Consider the following 16,812-nt stretch of genomic DNA (forward strand, 5'->3'; position numbering starts at 1 on the left):
CCTCCAGAAAATTCTAGTTTCTGTGCTTTTAGGTCAATTATTTCTCTTGCTTTTGCAAAGATTTACCTACTGGTTTCCAGTTGATTAGCCTGGCAAGAGCCAATAGCTTCTCCCTCATGTTTCTGAAGACTTCATTTCACATAGAACCAAATTCTGTGGTTTCTTGGTTCTGTAGTTATAGGATTTATTAGTCTACATTCTCTTTGACCTTACTAACTTTAAACCAGAGCAGTTTCCTTGAAAGTATTTAATTACTGAACTCCAGTGGACAATAGAGTCCACACCAGGGTGAAATGTCATGCCCATCCAAAATGATACAAATAGTTTGAAGAAAAAAGGTAATTTGGGGCAAACGTATGCTATATTTTGAACTGTCTTTTGGGCTACAAAGTACAGCTGCATGTGATTTTCTTTAAAGCTCAGGTCTATTCTCATCTTCTAATTTTATTCAGGCAGCATTTCAACATTATATTTAAGCCTAATTCACTTTACAACATGCATGATAATAAAGACCATTTGCCATCAAAAAGAGATAAGGAAATGAGTTGGAGCAGATTCTATAGTGTGTCCTCACTTTTGGAATGTATAACACATTCCACATTTCTATTTATGATACTGAGTCTACTGTCTGTTACTGATCTTGTGTGGATTACTCCAGTCCATTTTAAATGATTATCCATTACAGTGCTCTCCTTCTGCCTTCTGACTCTGAGAACCTGACAGGCATCCCTGGAGCTGAATCAGGTGCATTCTGTGACCTCAGAAAGGTGTCAGCTTGCTGGACTGAGAATGACTGAGAAATGCAGCATCCTCTTAAAAGCTTTATTGCTTCTTTGTAGATCACACTCCATATACAGTTCAACAGATGCCATTCTGAAGTGTCTCTGGAATCAATAAATCACTTCTGATAGAGGGCCTTTAATTCAAAAGTATCAGAAACTGAGGCCAGAACAGAAGAAAATGCATTATTTGGCACTGATTCATCGATCTTCTTAACCACACTGAACATTGAAAATTAGTCTGTATGCTAACAAATGACCAGATTTGGTTACTTTTGGACATATATTTGCATTCAAGAAGGCAAACCAAAATTTAGAAATTGTTAGAGGAATTAAAAGCTAAACTAGTATTGTGCTACTAGTATTGTGTAAATCTGTGTTGTGCCTTGCCTTCTGCATTGCACTCACTTTGGGCCATGAGCTCTCAAAAACTGATCTATGGAGAATAAAAAAGCTGCAGGACATGCAATGGTTTCCACATGAAGAGAGGTTAAATAGACTGACATTCTTCATGATGAAAAATTGGTAACCAAATGGTGATAACAGAGGTCTCTAAAATCAAAATGGAACAGAGAAATTGTGACTAGGCAATGACTACTCACAACTGTGAAACAAAGATTGAGGAATGAAATAAGGTAGAAGCAAGCTGAGATCAAGCAGGAGGAAGTGCTTTTACAGGAAATGCGGAACTCACTGCCATATGATATTGTAGAAAAAATATGAATAGATTTTAAAAGCTAATATGTCAGCATGTGGTTGAAAAGCCCATTAAGAACCATGAAATACAAAAGCTGTGCAGCACAGAGTTGCAGGTATAACCACTTCCTAACAGAGGCTTGCCGCTCCAACTAGCATGTGTGAGAGAAAAGTACTTCTGCAGGTTTCTCTTGTGTTTATCCTTTATCTGTCAACAAACATAAAATGGCTAATGCCAGAGGCAGGAGTCAAGGCTTCAGTGGAGTTTGAGCTAGTATGACTGCACTTCTGCTCTGCTTTTACATGTTCTTATAACACAGTCATTATAAGTATATATTTGCATTTGAAGCACTTACATCTGTGACTTGGTGTGGACAGATACCAGACATACCTTCAGGCATTTTAAACAGCCTGAAAGAAGCAAAAATTAAATATGAGACATGTAACTAGATAAATCAAGAAGGAGGCAGTGAACCTCCGGCTCTTTATAAAATTCACAATGCAGGAATTCCCTTCTAAATGGGAAGGCCTTTGTCTGTAAATTGCATCAATATTTCATTAATTAAATTCATTTTTCTTTCTGTCTTCCTTTTGTTTTGTGTAATTAGGATATAGTCATTTACAGCCAAACCTCTGTTCAGCTGCTATAGAATACTCATTTCCAGTTGCAGCTTGATAATGAAACAGTATCCTGCAGCCCATTCAAACTGTTGCAAGGCAAGGCAAATTACCAAAGGGAAGGGAATAAATTCATTTTTTAAAAAAACAATGAACTTAAATATGCTCAGTACAAAATGGTTTCAGGCAAAGGAAAAGGCTGCCAGCTAAAATGCAATTTATGTAATACTTTGGCAAGGAGGTGGGAAGCCAGTGAATAGAACTTAATGAGTTGACAGCTGTCAAGAGCTCCATGGTGTCAGATTGTAGCATTTGTTTTGATCAATTGCACATTCTGGGTAAGTGGGAGACTTAGGCAAAAGGGATATCCTGGGACCAGCTAGGTAATTTGTACCACCACGTGTGGTCCTGAGATTCAAAGCTGCCTGGTAGAGATGTTACAGAGCTTTCCTCTGCACCTGTTGGAGAAGCTGTGCTGAAGGCAGGTTTTGTGTTCTGATGGGATGAGTACCTGTGGTCCACCATGGCAGGGCTCTTTTTCTGAGGGTCATTTGCCTTTGGTGTTGGGCTCTGCTGCCATTTATATCTATAGATGTGCACTGCAGGCTTTTCCCACTGATGAGGAGAATTTGCAAGAAATTCTTGTCTGCAGGAACCTCAGTTTGTAGGAACTGCACAGTCACCTCCAATATTTTATTTCATTTCAGGAACATTAAAGAGAGCAGAATGTTTCTTATGTCCCTCCTACCTCAGCCCTGCATAACAGTTTGTTACAGTCCATATGGGAGTTCCATTTTGACAGTGTGAGTCTTTCTGCCCACAAAATATTAAGAACTGGATACAATCAGGGTAGGCTGCCCAGGGAAGTGGTTGACTCACCATCCCTGGAGGTATTTAAAAGCTGCGTAGATGTGGCACTCAGGCACGTGGTTTAGTGATGGAATTGGCTAATGGTTGGACTCAGTGATCTTAAAGATCTTTTCCAACCCAAACAATTTTGGAATTTTATAATCTTTTTTCAGATGCTTTATATGTCCTCAGGGTACTGTCAGAGCAACTTATAAACATTTGCTTCCAAGAGATACATGTGTATCTTCATTATTTTAAAAATTAAGCCATGGTGTGCTGACACATAAACAGCCCAGTAAAGGGTCATTGCAAATCAGTGGCAGAGGCATCCTGGCACTCAGCTCTTCTGTGCAATTCCACAGTTGTGCAAAAAGGGCGGTTAGACTTGGTGAAAGTAATGGACCCCTCTGACCTGAGTTTTCTGAATCAAAAGAAATCTCACTGACTGTAGTCAGTGAGTCTTTGCAGTGTTTTACTTGCAAATTCCTGATTTAAGTTATATGCCTACTAATAACTGTGAGACAATTAATAACAGCTGCTAATAATTGGAGCCAATTACAGGGTTCTTTAGAAACACTTTTGCCATCCTGAAGCATTCCAGAGGAATACAGTGCCAAACTCTGGAGTTCTGACAACTTCACTGCATGTCCCACAGTGCAGAAATGTGCTTTGATTTTACCTGCTGTTGCCAGTCAAAATCCTAATATGGACTTAACTATGCCTATTATGGTCAGCTTAGTTTGAAACACTCATAGGTGGCGTAATTCTGCTGGCAGAAAGCCTTCTTCAGTCAGCATTGCTGGACCTAAAAGGAGCAGCTCTACCAACTTGGATATACCCTCATGTCTGTAGTGCCAGTAATCTCTTTAGTGTGAGTAGGGCCTATATCTAAAAATGCAGGGGCACCCCCTTTTATATTCACTGGCTATTATGTCTTGTTTCTAGCTGGTACAAGTAAAGCTTAAATAATGGCACCATCAAAAAGGGAATTTTAAGGGAAACTTAACTTGTTTCCTCCCAGGAGTGACCAGAAACATACCATCATCCCAATGCCGTTGCTGTAGTTATAGCAATGGAAGACGGGATTCTTAGAACAAAAGTTCTGATTCTTTCTGCTTTTTTAATTCTTATTAAAAAGCAGAAACTGATGTAGCAAAAAACCTAAGCATATTATTTTGTCTGTCTATTCAGGGCCTGGAATATCTTGAATATGGGGACTCCTGCTACATTTTGGCTCCATCCTGGTCAAGTTGTCCTTTTCCATGCCTTGCTAAGACTAAGGTTAAATCCTCCATGGGCTAAAACTTGGCTGTCCATAGTCAGGAAGAGTATGTATTTTACTGTATTACTAAAGGCTTTTAATGGGCGTTGCATTAAAATGGCATTGTTTCTTTTGTGATTTCCACAAAATGTCAACACTATAATTGGAATATATGAGAGGCAAAATTTCTCAGAGTTCAGTTTTCAACTGGTGTCTCATTCAAAATTTAGAAGAAGCTTCTTCATTTCATAGTGGGCATGAATTTCATGCCATCTTTCAGTCCTTACAAGAGGTTATTGATGTAAAAAATACAACATTGCCACAAAACTGAGTTGAGAAGCAAGTTTACTGACAGTGAAAGTATTCTTATGGATTTAGAGCTTCAAATCCTCTCTCCTTCTGATGATGTTGCTTTGGATACTTCTTTCCTAGTATCTCCCAAATTACACCCTGGAAATCTGAAGGACACAAGGAAGAACCTTGTAGCACTTGATGCCTTTATAGACAGAATTGCAGAGAAAAAGAAAGCCTCTTCACTGTGTGTGGAGTGGGTTTGTTGTTTTCCCTGAAAGCAGGTAGAAGTATAGATGATGTCAGAGGGTTCTTGATGGTGTTTAAAGTCTGAATTCCTTTGTCTAGCTCTCTGCTTAGTAAGTGCATTCCAGCTGAGTGTCTGTGAGGCCATTAAAGCTAACTTTGTTCCTTTTTTTCATTTTACACAAACACAAAAAGATTGATTTGTCTTTACGACAGTTAATCAAACTCACTAGAAAACTAAATAAATAAGCAAGGAAAATGGCCTTCTTATCCTTCACAGGCCAAATGTTCTGATTAGGCAGGGGCTGCTGAGAAACCCAGCGGCTATAAGTGTTTATCAGGTTTGTTGTATATGGGAGTCAGCCTTTTTTTCTTGCATAACAACCCACTTCATGTGCCATTTAAGTGAAATTCACTTCAGATTTAATGTTCAGGAGCCATTTGTCATGTTCCACAGCTCATGGGATTGAAGTTTACCTGGTTTCATAGGTACTTGATGGACCAAGTAAGTTTTTTAAGGTGATGTGTATATGTTTGATGGGAATAGATCTCTTTCCTTGTTAAAGTTATGATTAGACAAATTTCTGGCTCTAACTTAAGGTTTCCCCCTTGATTCCTGGTGGTGTTGGTAACGATTTTATTTCTCTGTTTACTCTTTTGTTACATGTTTTTTTCTAACATGTGATGTGAACTCAGTGCCCTGTCCCTTCAGTAAAGGTGTAGGTTTTCTCATACTTGAAATGGGGAAAAAATGTTAGTGATAGAAAAGCATGATTTTTAAACATTAGGCAGTTGTATTTCTGGGTGAAAAATTGTCTAGAACTGTTTAAATTAATTTTTATTAGATTTGACCATGATAATGTCAGTATATTAATAGGTTAATGGTAATATACCATTATATGTTTTGTTGAGTAAATAGATGTCTTTGTGTTGACAATCATTTACATCATATATTAAGAGAGGATGGATGGAGTTTGGAGTTGTGGTTAAGAGGCTGTCACTGGTCCTGGGAAATACGAGTTCTACTACAGCCACTTTTCTGATGGTTGTGTTTATAAACTTATTGTTTATAAATTAAAACCATTCATAGCCTTTTTTTAGAAGGTATGTTGTGTATGTGCTTACATATAGTTATTTAGTGGCTATTTTCCTTTGTTAAATGTTGTACTCTCTAACGTTATTCAGGGAGCATTTCTAGGTGCTGATCGGTACCTAGTGGGCCAGGATTTATTCTGCATTTATTTATTCTACATTATGTTTATTCTGCACTTAAATGTGTGGGAACTGCCTTCCCCTTGTGAGCTAATGTGTGAATCCTGTGAGTAACAGTATTTAAATGCCATTTTCTAAGTGTGGGTTAATGTTTGGAGAGAAAGAGGAATATTTGTCTGGCAAGAATAGTCTAGCACATTAATGCAACTATTCAAAGATAGTTGTTTATCTTATTGCACTCAGAGGTACTTATAATAATTGCAGAAGTTGTTTTAAGGCACATTTATTCAGAGTGATTACGTTTATTGTTACTTTATGAATAACACACCCTGTCGCATTAGATTTTAAGTGCCACAGTTTGGACCCTACTAGGGTGTTTTCTCCTTTATGAATTTTACAGTTGTGTGTGCCAACTGTTAGTGGCCAATGTAATAATGAGCAAGAGAAATTAAGAGAGAAGCAGGGGAGGAGGTAAAGAACTCCCCATTTAAAAAAAAAAAAAAAAAAAATATGATGGGCAATTGTTGTGCAGCCCCTAGGGTTGGCTTGCCCATCACTTCCCTGGGATGCTGGCATGATTCCCCTAGGGTTGGCTTGCCCATCACTTCCCTGGGATGCTGGCAGGATTCCCCTAGGACTGGCTTGCCCATCACTTCCCTGGGATGCTGGCAGGGATGCTGTGGCTGGTGTCCCTCTGCCTGCTGTAGGTAGGGTATCAGGCTGTACTGCCATCAGTGTTTGATAGGTGAGCATGCTCCTGTTTTTTCCAGGGAACGGTGTCTGCTGGGAGAAGATCTCCTGCACCTTTAATTTCTCATTAAGCCTCATTTGCAAGAGATTATGAGATCCCAACAGCAGGTGCAATATAGCAAACTGCTTTAATAGAAACAAGACTTGTGTGGTGTTATTAAGTGATCACGTAAGCAGAAATGCCAGTTAAATTGCACGTGTGACTACCTCTTTTCTACATAGTAACTGTACTTTACAGGTTTGTTTCTTTTGAATCATGTGTTAGGGGGGAGTGCAACACGGTGTGCAGATTTTGAGGCTTAAGAGATTGTCATTAAAGCTACTGTGCTGTGCTTAGTTATTTATTTCTTGCTAAGAGTGATCCAATCAATAACAGAACAAAATCAAATACAACTCCCTCCCCTCTGAGGAAAAAAGACAAGCTAAATAAAGATGTCCAGGGGAAAATGCCAGCAAACGACATATTGATTTCCAGCAAAGGAGCAAAGTGTAAATGAAAAATATTCTTCTGACACAGTTATTAAGTGCCAGCTAGCACGCAAAGAAAAACCCATTTACTCTTACTAGAGGCTGAGTCTTCAAAGGGCAGCTGATTCATCTCAGATCATTTGAGTCTCTAACTTTCTGAAACATAGGCTCCCCTTTACTAAATGTAAAGGAGTTTTCTGTACTTAGGCTTTACTTTGAGAATGTAAACTGTTTACTAAAATTCTGATTGTACGCCAAGCAAACAGAGAAGCTGTTTTCTCCCCGTTGTATGGCTATATAAACAGAAGCATGAGGAAAGGGGTTAATTTTGCTGATGTCAGATAGCAAATTTATGACAATATCAGGAAAATAAAATCTAGTAACATGTGGGCTCTGATTCAATGCCCCTGGCAATTTGGACTGGGGCAATTTTAAAAGTTACTGCATCCCAGTGATCTGCCCTGCCCTTCTGCTGGTGAAGTATATAAGATTTCATTTTTCAGCAGGGGTATTTCATAGCCCAGCATATTAATAAAATTATTTCTCTGGCAGTTTAAGATAATACATTAGAATGTGTACCGAAGGGACTAGAGCCCACACCAGCAGAATGCTAAATTCTGTCAATAAGTCATCTTTTTCCTACATATCTATAAGAATCTTTCTTAAGTTTTTGCTCTCTGTGTCATGCTTTAAGCAGGTGCTGAGAAGAGCAGGAAGTTGAAGTTTATGCTGCCCCGTGTGTTCAACTGGTTGTTGGTTCTTCTGGGTGGGATAATGGCACAGGAGAAAACACTCTGACTCTATTTTCAGACCATTTCATAAAAGAAATGTCTTCCATTTGAAAACTTTTGGACAAGTATTGGGAAACATCATTGTGTAGATTGATGTAATATTCAGAAAGTCACATTCCTGAGCAGTATTTGAATTTCAGCAAATTGTCCTTCCAGCAGCTCTCACTGACTTTAAAGTGGGTAGTTGTTGTGGGGTCAGCTGTAGTGGCTTGAATTTTAGCATTAAGCTTTTTAGTTACTTTAGTTCATGATGGGCATACCTTCTGTACCTTTCTTAAGGAGTTTTCACCTACATCACCATCTGCATAACTGTGGCTATATAACAGAGGACTGATGGTTTCTGTTTCAAGTAGCAGTTTCCTTCAATAAGAAATATATAATAGGGAAGGAGCACAAGCTCCTTCATCAAATGAAGAAAAGTATACTCAATGTGAATATTCTTCCTGTGTGGTTATTCCAAGAGGCTCTGTCTTCAGTGTATAGACACACAGCTTTCATCTTCAAGGCACTTTTTGGAAGAAGGAAAATTCACATGGAAAGGAGAAATTGTTTGTTAAGAGGGGAGAAAGTGCCCTCTCACACCAAAGCTGTATCTTTTGTATTAAAACCAATAAATGCTATTTTACAGCCCAGTTCAAAGCTCTTGCAAATCTTGATAGTTATATTGAACAGTCTGGAAAAGACTTTCCAGTTGATGTTTTCCTAGGTCAAGACAAAAAGAGCCTGTTCTGTTAGGAAAGGAAAGAAATAGAAAAGCAAGTGGCTCTGTGGGCATATGTAATCAATAAACAACCAATCTAGATTCATGGAAATGAAATTTTATTTATTTATTTAGCTCCTAAATAATATGTATCTTCTTCAGGCCAAGAAATAAATTGAAAGGATTTAGGAGGATTTGCTTATCAGCAGAACACCATGTAGAATTACATTCCTTATGCTTTTGGGAAGGTACATTGAAGTTGGGTTAAGCTGCTGTGGTTCAATACTTCTCTTTCCCCTGTCAGGGTGCCTTGAACAACAGATGAATTAATCCTCTCCACTTTCCTTTCTCCCATCTTTGCCCTCCCTTTGCTTTCTCTCTCTGCTCACACTGCCTCACATCATCACCATTCCCACTGCCAGCAGACAGAGACAAAAGGCAGAAGCATGATTTTTCCCTGTTGACTTTCCACAGCTCTGGCACAGAACAAAGTCTCTGAAATTTGGCATCAAACCTGGTCCAGAATAGTCAGACTTTACAGTCCTAATGAACTATTGATTTTAGTGAGACAGGCTTTTGGCTTTCAAAGGAGTAATTCAAGCTTTCAAAGCTCTTTTTAATCATGACTGCCCATGAATCTAGATTGACATACAATTGGGAAGATTATTTTTTGCTTTCTCTTACTTAACTGCCTAGTTCCTTAATCTGCTGTCTGCCATAGTAGTGGACAAATGGCTGATTTTGTTGAGGGGTAGCTCTCTCATGATCCCTATTTAATGCTATAATTTGACAGTAAATCAGCTTTTATATCCAGCCAGGAACATGCAGCCAGATGAACTTTTGCTGGGCTACTGCTGAAGAATACATGCCTACTGGTTACCTACCTGCCTCTTGGTAGGTAACACACCAGCCCCAGTGACAGGACCCAAGGGAATGGCCTGAAGTTGTGTCAGGGGAGGTTTAGATTGGCTGTCAGGAAGATGTTTTTCACCCAGAGAGTGGCTGGGCACTGGAACAGGCTCCCCAGGGAAGTGATCACAGCACCAAGCCTGTCAGAGTTCAAGAAGTATTTGGACAATGCTCTTGGGCACATGGTGTGATCCTTGGGGCTGTGCTGTGCAGGGCCAGGAGTTGGACTTTGATGATCCTTGTGGGTCCCTTCCAGCTCAGAATATTCTGTGGTTCTGGCTCTGAGCACAGCTAACTGAAAGGCTGTGCTGGATGGCTTCACTGCCTGCTTTGCAGTGACAGAGAGAAATGTGTAATGTGTTTATATTACATAGTGATGGAGAGGATGCAAATATGGACTTGATTTGGAGTGAATTAGATTGGACTGAAGATAGATGGAGCAAGCTCTTCCCCATTAGAGCATATACACTAATGGTATTCATACCTGGATGGTTTAGGCAACTGCTTGACCTCACTGCTAATGGTTTCTGGTATTTCTCTGAGACTTCTTCATAGTTGGTAAAGATCACTACTTAGATTTTTCTTGGTAAAAGTAACACTTTTTCCCCTTAATTTTATCTTTTTTTGAAGCACTCTAATATGGATGCTAAATCTGAACTAGAGTGCCTGTAGCTATTACAGGCCACAGAGCTCAGTCCTGCTTGAGAGCTAGCCTGAGAAATTCATGGGAGGATTTAAAACCAATCCTCAAAGACAGAAAACAGCCCTTGCAGGTGTTGTTTGTCTGTCTCTTGTTTTCATTGCAGGAGAAAGTCAGGAGGTGGTGTACACCACTGACCAATGATGGTGATGTAGCAGTTAACTAACCAGTAAGAGTTTCCTTTCTGTACTTTCCACGAACCAGTCTATAAAACAAGGCTAAAGCAATAAACTAAGGAATTCTCCTGTTCTGACTCCCTTGAGAGTCTTTGTCGTTCTTCTCGCCGTTCCTAATAGAACGACACTCTAAATAGTTCATCATTCTTCCTGATGTCCTTTGTGACACCTGTAAATGTAAAAATTTATTTTAAGTCCTTGTTAAGTCAAGTTCTGATTGTCAGACAAAGTCAAGTTTTACTAAGCCTGTCTGATTCATACATCTCTCAAGTTCTTTCCTCTTTTCAGTGGCTCTTCTCTGAATTGACTAAAATTACTTCTAATCTTTTGCCATTGAATTGTCCAAAACTTAATGTAATGAGCCGTTCTCTCTTGCTGCAAAGTTGTTGCAGTCTGGTTGAAATCAATGCCAATTTAAACAAACAAAGGATTTGGTCCTCTTGTTTTTGTATTTACCTCAAATGAGCTGTATGAAGAAAAATTATTAGTTTCATGTTCTTTGATGCATTGCCTCTGCAGAGGCAGACATAACCTCAGCTTAGTATCTGGGGGTTCAAAGGGCTTGCACATATTTGTGGCTGTGTCTGTCCCATGATAAGAAATTGCATGTTGTTCCATCTGGTAATGAGATGGAGAAGATTAATACACTTTAGCAAAGGACGGGAGACCCAAGACTCTCCTTAAAACTTTATACAGTCCCAGATTGCAGCTTCTTTTGTAATACCTCATTGTGATTTTTGCAACATTTGTAATATTTTCTCATTTGTATGCAGATTAGTTCTATCTGTATGTAGTAGTTTGAGTTTGTCCAGACTGAGTCTCTCAGGTCTGCTATACTGTAGTGACCTCAAGGGTATTTTGCAAATAAAGATTAATTAAAAAGTGAGAAACAAATGTAATGTGTAGAAAGGACAGATGAAGGATTCTCATTTAATTGAATAGTGTGAACAGAATACGAAAAGTTCTTTAAAAAGCCCAGTTACTGAAGTACAAAAGGTGGAGGTATTCAAGCTAGAAATGGCACCTAATGAGACAGACTGCTATGTTCTTTTGGCAAAACAGCAAATGCCTTGATCCTGTTCTTTGCCAAGAAACATCTTGGTTTCTAGAAGACTGAACAGTATCACTAACTTTTTCCTATTCCAAAGGGAGCATTTATACTCCCTGTATAGAAGAAAATATTTAGTCCATATTCCATAATAAATTTGAGACCTATAGAAAATACAGCAGTATGGAAGGAATGGAGGGAGCCAAGTACTTGTATTTAGGAAAAGTTTGTTGACTTTCAGCTCTACATTTTAGGTGTGAAAGGCAAATGCAGTGCCCAGGTTAATACAACTGTATTTCTCCACTCTTGGGAAGATATTTGTGCCTAGCATTTCATGATGGTCGTATTTCAAGAAGTACTGTAAATTGTGGTTCCTTGGTGGCAAATAGATTTACACTTCTCTCACAACAAAGCATTAAGTGTTGCTTTTCAAATAATGGTGTTGAATTGGAAGTAATATGTATAGTGTGCAGAAGAATTTCAAAAAATAGGCAAGTAGGAAAATTGAATCCTCCTTTACCGAATGAAGCAACTGCCAAGAGTGTAATTCTGCAGGAATTTGTCTGGGGGTTGAATTTATGGGTCCTTGTCTTTTCTCTCCCTCTAGAAGGGAGAACTCCATCATTCCTGGGTGCGTTTTTTATAATTTCATAAAGCTGTTTTGTGACAGAGCTTATTTTATCCAACATGCTTAATCTTTCTCAAATAGTTGTGTACCCAAAGAGCAAGGTGTCAAAAAAACCTTCCAATTGGGAAAAGGAAGATTCAGCACCTGCCATTTTGTCTAGAACAAAGGAGCAAGGGTTATGGATCTGATACATAAATTAGGGCTTTGGGCAATTTAAAGATTGGACAGGAACAGAGTCATCTTGAGAAGGTCTTGCCACACCATGCCAAATTTCCTTGCACTATATATCCCACACCAGAACATACAGTGTAATGAACAAAGATTGTAGAACCATCACTGTGTGAAGATTGAAGAGACCCTTAGAGTGAACAATTAGGAGGAGGTGATTACAGGACTAATAATTCATGGAAAGGAATGGGAAGCCAATTCAGTGAAATTGAAAGAATTTGAAGGTAAATATGCCCATAAATCCTCTGGGGTAGACTCGGAGTTTAGCACTTTCTCCTACCCTAGTTTTATTCCAAAGCAATTTCATTAAACACTAGAGAGAGGGAGAGAAAAAATAATAATATAAATGCCATAAAAAATCTTTCAGAGGAAGGAATAAAAAGGGTTCCTGCCAGAGAGAAATTTTATTGAAAGTTATTATAATACCTATCTTTAGTTTTATGGCCTTTAATACAGGCCAAGTAATTTCAAAGCTGGGATTCTTTAAAAATGAAATACATATTTTAAAATAGTATAGTGTGACTTATTATTTTTAATATAGAATTGAGCTAATAGAGGGAAGGGAAAAATATTTTCTCTCTCATGTTCTTTCCAGTGGAAACACAAACATCATTTCCATCACAGCATATGGAGAAGTTTCATTACTATCCTTTTGCCTGCACATAAGAATGTTTAGCTTTTACTATCCCTAGACCACTGGGCAGACACTAAAGCATTAATCCACTTACATCCCCTGGGGCCAGTGGGTGAGTATAATGAGAACCATTTCAAAAATGGGGAAAAGGGACCAGAAATGGGATGGTGTTTTTGCTTACTGCCTCACAGTGAGCTGTTTCTGATGTGAAGAAATCATGCTCGTGGAGAGATTTCCAGGATCTCTGCTCACTAGCCTCTCCTGTCTTGTGGAAGCAGCAAGTTTAATAAACATCCAGTGAAAATTCTCAGGGAGGGTCTTGAAAGGTACCTGTTACAAGAAGTAATGGTCGTCTGGATGTTTCCTTGACCCTGTTCCTGTGGTCAGGAATTTGCTGTTCTTTCTCACTGAAATAGCTTTATTCCTTCGGGATGATTCAGATGTTGGTATCTAAGCGGAAGGCGTATGGAAAACCAATATGTGGTGGGACTAGAAAATCAGTTAGTGATGAATTGTGATGGAAAGTACCGAGATTACAAATATAAGATAGGAAATGGCAGGACAGATTAGTGTGCTTATCTCTTCTGTGGTTTCTAGAGATCTCATTAATGACCTTGACTTAAATCTAACACCACTTCTGGAGGTTTTATTTCTTTTTCTAACTCTCATTTTTATACATACAAAATCAACAGGATGGGATAAGGAGCAATCACAAAGAAAAAAAAAAAATAGACTATCTGGTGAAATAGCATGTAGTAGAGATGGGGAGAAAAGATGGAGATTAATTGATAAAATCATGTGTGGAACCAATCATGAAAAAGTGCAAATAGAGGTTGGAGTTGACAGGGTTGGTGAGTATTACACATCACACATTTGCATTTTGTCTGAGTCTGGCTTACTGTGTCCTTTGTTCAGAACCAACACAGGCTGCAAGAGGATTTTATAGCAGGAAATCTAGTACACATACCAGAGTGCAGCATAAATATGTTGCATGTACTGCCTTAAACTGCTTATGAGATGGGAAATTGAACAAGAAGAGGAACAAGGGCCAGGCTTCATGACTTTTCAGGTTGTGGTATGGGGATTTACCAAACTAGATATAGGGTAATTAATAGATCTGGAAGGATGTTTTGACCTTCAATTTGGCTGATCCAAAAATGTTCTAAACTTTTATTATCTACCACTATCCTGTTGCAAGGAGGTGTCCAGTTAAAAAAAAAAAAAAAAAGGCCTTGTTACCTTCCTGGTTTCATATGATGCCCCTAATATGCCTAATATGCAAGAAGAAAAAATTGTTATAAAGGAGCTCCTTATTCTTTACAGTTCTTTACAAATACTAAATCACATTGTCAATTCAATTGGATTTCATTCCACATTAATGTTGCATGAAGCCTTAAGATCTGAACAAGTGGGTAATCAAATAGGTATAGCAGCTGATAAGAGACAACTACACATTGTTATAATTTTTATGTTTATTTCCTACTGGAGAAAATAATCACTTTTTTTCTATGAGAAGTGTGAATTGTCAGATCTTCAACTCAGAACAAAATCCACATGATCTAAATTTAACCTGGAAATCAATTGCCAGGGTTTTAACACTGCCTGAGCAAGGTAGTAATGATGGATAGTTTATTCTTTATTCACAGTTCTATCCTTAATTTATTCTTTATTTGTAGTGTCATCCTTACCCTTAGACAACTACATTATAAATCTCAAGTTTCACTAACTACATTTCCCCTGCTTAGAAATTTCTAGCAGTATAGCCTTGTTTACTAAATTGTGCTAAATTACTTTACATTGGTGCAATTAAAAACTAATATCTTTTTACCCAGAGACAGCTGCATTTCACTGTTAGAGGATGTGATCACTGTATAAGTTATAAAATTTCTGGGGATAAATAATACATTCTAAAATATATGTGCCAGGACCAGAAGAATTGAAAAAAGTAGATTTCTATTTTGTGCATTCCTCCTTTCTTGTCCCCTCACTGAGCAGACAAAATTTTAAAGCCAGCTTGTCTTAAGATAAGTCACCAGGATTTCAACAGAATTCTTCCACTTTTGATGACTGAAAGAAGATGTTAAAAAAATGACCTTGACATGTAAGGCAGGAACATATTACCTTCAGTTCCTTTTAATCTTGACTCCCCATGGAAGCAAGATTGTAAAAGTATTTAATGAAAGTATTTGAGCATGAAACTACTGCAAGATAGCATTCCACAAAACATTGCTGAATGACCATGCTGGGTATGACTGAGTGACACATAAAATACTTCATGACTGGGTTTTTTTTGCAAATACTCTATCATTTTTACTTGCAACTGACCTACCCTGTTTTCCTTTCTTGGCTCAATCTAAGCCACTGAAATCACGACTGAAGGAACATTAGGTTCAATCGGATCTTTCTGATTGACTTTGTTCTCTTTTTCTTCCCTTAGCTCAAATACAAACAGAGAGGGGGAGAGCAAGGAACTTCTGGCAGAGGTCAGAGGTAATTCATAGTGCTGGGAGCACAGGAGGCTCAAGTCAGAGCCCTCAGAACTCTTTTGTAAAAGGGAAGAGGGAACATGTTGGAGACATGTTTACATAAGAATGTAAAGGAAACCTTATTTAAAGCTGGAGGGTCTTTTTCAGGAGTAAGGATTTGAAAGTCTTATTGAGATGTGCGATTCCCAGAAATATTCACCTAGAGTACTGAAGTGCAGCTGTCCTGCTCCTGAGTTCAGCAGTGCTTCCTGCCTGGTGAGGAGCATTTCAGTTGTTTTGTTTCAGGAGTCATCCTGCTGATCCTACTGCTCAGCAGAACAGGCAGCTCTCTGCAAGGAAGAGCTGTTAAGGGAGACAGTTTCATCAGAAGCCGTGGTTGAGCCAATGCTGCTGAGCTGGGGTAATTTTGTATTGTGCACAGGAACATTACAACCTGTGTCCAGAGGCTGCCAGGGGCTCTCCCTAATGGTCTGAATTACTAATTCAACTAATTGCAGCAATTACAGGCAGGAGATGCTGCTGGGAAGAGACACCAGTACACGTCTCTCTAACATGCTGCAGTACATGCTGCTCATTAATTAGAGCACTACACACACAGAAAGAAAAAAATATTAAAAATTAAAATTAAAAAAAAAGAAAGCATCATCAGCTGGAAATGCAAAGGACTGTGATGAAACCTGTAATGGTTGTGAATGGTCACAGTTTGGTTTAACCCTTTCAGAATCAGTCTTTACAGCTGGTCAACCTAGTGCATCCACATTGCTGGTCACTTGCTCATCAAGGAGGTGAGGTTGCATGTTGGGCATGCCTGACACATGCAGCAGTTCTTCATCATGCAACAAGTGATATTTACCATCTGGGTAAACACCAGATTCCCAACCCAAGAGGTGCATTAACAGAGCCGGAATTATGTCTGCCTCAGAGTGGTGCATCAGACACAGCAATGAGTACTGCTGGCTGTCTGAGTGACGTGTGTTATCTGGGTCTATCTTGTATATTTTTCTTTGAAGAAAGCATGTTCAGTGTGAACGTGCCTCATATGGTAAGTCTCTCAGGAGGTGCCTTCTGACTGCCCCTGCATGATACTGGTACTTAGAGAGGAGCCCAGCCTCCTCCCAGCAGACCCATCTGCAGTGGCTGTTGGAGGGCAGTTTGCCAGGCAAGCAGGCTTTGTAGCCCACTGTACTTCGTTCAACAGCATCAGTGTGATCCACTTGCTGCCCTGAACAGCCGGGCAGGTGCACAGCACCTGTGCACACTTGAAATATTCAACAGCACAGGATAAGCACTATCTCTCCAACAGGAGACTGCAGCTCAGTGGAGGACACATTTACACAGGCAT

The 16,812-nt window shown here is 39.0% G+C and overlaps 1 protein-coding gene across 15 annotated transcripts in view; it reads left to right on the top strand.

Moving 5' to 3' along the window:
- The window catches only part of NRXN3 (neurexin 3), a 919,744-nt gene that overhangs the window by 865,037 nt on the left and 37,895 nt on the right, over positions 1-16,812 (top strand). The gene's annotated exons all lie outside the window — the stretch shown is intronic.

This window comes from Pseudopodoces humilis, chromosome 7 (genome assembly GCF_049639895.1).
Source record: "Pseudopodoces humilis isolate 2021_Gansu_Grassland_sample_001 chromosome 7, ASM4963989v1, whole genome shotgun sequence".
Taxonomy (NCBI): Eukaryota; Metazoa; Chordata; class Aves; order Passeriformes; family Paridae; genus Pseudopodoces; species Pseudopodoces humilis.